This window comes from Limulus polyphemus, unplaced genomic scaffold (assembly GCF_000517525.1).
Source record: "Limulus polyphemus unplaced genomic scaffold, Limulus_polyphemus-2.1.2 Scaffold1096, whole genome shotgun sequence".
Classification (NCBI taxonomy): Eukaryota; Metazoa; Arthropoda; class Merostomata; order Xiphosura; family Limulidae; genus Limulus; species Limulus polyphemus.
In genome coordinates, this window is record NW_013666706.1 from 62,091 (window position 1) to 64,948 (window position 2,858).

Below are 2,858 nucleotides of genomic sequence, written 5' to 3' on the forward strand. Positions count from 1 at the left end.
AAACAGTATGGACTGAGGCAATGTTCATTGTTTCATTCATTTCATCAGACAAAAATTGACTATATTACCCCTAAAATGGAAAAAAAAATTAAGTTTACACCTTCAGGAATTATATCTCTGATGTCATATCCTTAATCTGCCAGGAGATTTTCAGCTGGTTCAAGAAGACTTAACATGCCTGATTTCAAAGTGATTTCTAATTTACTAACTCTTTTCCCTCCATAGATGAGAGTTGAATGTCAAACAACCATTGGTATAGACTTTTGCCAAAACTTTAATAGTATTATGGTCCTAGTAATTTGATCATGTCTGTGATTGTACTATAATTGACGAAGGAACTTCATAGTACTGTACAATCAATGATAAGACGTGGTTGGACACTGTTAGATTTCTGAAGAAATTATATTCAGTCAATACATTATCATATTTTACAATAAGTTACATTACCTCATCTCGCATAAATAGCTATTATCATTCAGTGCTGCCCTCAATATGCAAAACATTTTTTTGCATGCCACAAGCATTGAGCTTCAATGTGGTTCAACTCAGTCTTGCATGCAAATCATCATGCACTAATAGGAGCACTACACACCCTCCTGATGCATGTGACTCCCTTTGTTTGATTCTACCAAACTATCACTTCTCATTTGGCAGTGCTATTGTCAAGACATTTCTTGTTTGTGTTCTCTTCCCATGTTTTTTTTTATATTTCATGTGAAGTGAAGATTTATTTTTCTTACTTCACTTTACCAGTTTTAAGTGATAACTTATTGAAGCTTATGTTTCCACTTCGAAAATGTTATCATTTACTTCCAGCACAATTACCCAGGCTTCAGGTGGTTGTACTCGACTGGGGAACTGTCAGCTTTAATACAGTGGGAGATTGATCATTATACGAGTTGATCTTCGTTAGGCCTCGAGTTTAGGGGCCCACACATTTGTATTATGGTCCGCTTAATGTGTCTTTTTTATTTTAGGCTTATCTGTCATTTAACTTACTGGAAAATAGTAAATTAGGTCAAATATATTGTTTTTTTCAACAAATACTTTTTCCCTTTTGTAATTAATATTTTATACTTCTTACAATTAATTTCATTTATGAGGACTCCTGAGTACAGAAGTGGTGTGGTCTCCCACGTATCATCCTCTACTGTGAGGGTCCCCCTCTTTTAGGGTGTTCTTTGGACCCATTCAAAGAATGCTTCTTTCTTTCCCTTACACTGGTCACTCCACCTATTCAACATGGGATTCTAGCTATTATTGTGAGAAGAGGTAATGTACCTTCATTTGTTTTATAACTCATGATTCTCAATACTAACTAATCAGTTAATTGTGCTTCACCTACTTCTTGATCTTGTAATAAGGCAACCTTTACTTATGCCATTTCTTTATGTATATCATTCGCAGAAATCTAAATTTTTTTAGTTTCTTTCTTAACCTCTTTAACATAAAACAAATACTGAAGCAATTGTAAAATTCCCTCAAAAATATCCAATTGCTTCAGTAATACATAGAGCACAAGGTAAAGTCCTGTAAGTGAAACAGAAACTTTTTAATTTTACTCATGAGCAAACATGATAATTCTGATTGATACTTTAAATATAGCATAATTTTAAACAAGCATGATAAAAACAGAAAATAGGTCATGAGATGTACACTTACTGTTGTTTATAAAATGCCAGCTTGCACTGTTACTGAAAGTTTGACTTGAATCGAATAAGCAATATTTTTAAATATATCATGCAGATACCTTGACTGTTGGATTAAATGATTTATACATACATTAATGTTGTGCTTTACAAAATTTCAGCTTACATTCATCAAGAAGTTGTTAATTTGCCAATATTTTTTGTTGACTTCTGAATGTTGTGTAGATCCTTCTCCCAGCAGCGATAGCTTAGTTTTAATTTTTCATGAGTGATATTCAGAACAAAAACTCTTATTATGTACATATTGCAAAATAGGTCTATTGAAAGTCATACAGACAGTGATGATAAAAGTGTTTAGAAGTAATGAATCAAACTGTTTAGGAACAATGCATATTTACAAGTCTTATAATATCCGGAACATTTATTGTTGTATTGGGATGAATACATGTAGTTTAATTCTTTTAAATATTTAGTGCATTCTCTGTATTGCTTTATCTATGGTAAAAACCTCTTACTCATCAGGACACATTTATGAGGAATCTTAGGAAATTGTGTCCTGTATTTACTAAATAAAACTGCTTTTAGAGAGAGTCACATTTGTAGTTGAATTTAGGAAAGAAATGGTTCAATATCTGGAATGCCCACAATTTTCTAGTATGTCATCATATAGTTTTAGAATCCAGAGATTTCAAGCTTTAATTAGGTTTATTGTGACCTTTAGTGTTTTTCTTTTGGTGAGATTAGTCCCAGTGTTAACCACCTGTAGTTTAGTTGTGGATGAATTAAGGTGGATGAATTTCTCAATATGGGATCATTGACTACCACAACTTAGATCTGTAACCCGTACCAAATAATGTCACACAGACTGGGTAGACTGAAAGATCATTAAGCAGAGGACACTTTGCCACACACAGTGTTACTAGAGGTGGAAATAGCATGGACGTGTCTAGTTATCAGTTTTAAGCAAGGCTGACCAACATATTACCCTGTGCTAGGGAGACATCTCGATGGTGGGAGAGTGTTTTTGTACCTTGTAGGCCAGTATGTATTCACCTCAAGAATGGCAGCCCCATTATAATATGGCTCAGACTATTACTACAAGATTTCTTCAGCTGTACTTTATACAGGTACAACATAAACAATAAACAAATAAGAGTATTAAAAAATTATTACTTTTAAAATGAAGTAGGGATCCTGTTATTAAAAAAT

General features: G+C 33.2%; 1 protein-coding gene across 3 annotated transcripts in view; it reads left to right on the forward strand.

Moving 5' to 3' along the window:
• LOC106462106 (transport and Golgi organization protein 6 homolog) overlaps window positions 1–2,858 on the forward strand; it is a 124,848-nt gene that overhangs the window by 46,932 nt on the left and 75,058 nt on the right. The window lies entirely within an intron of this gene.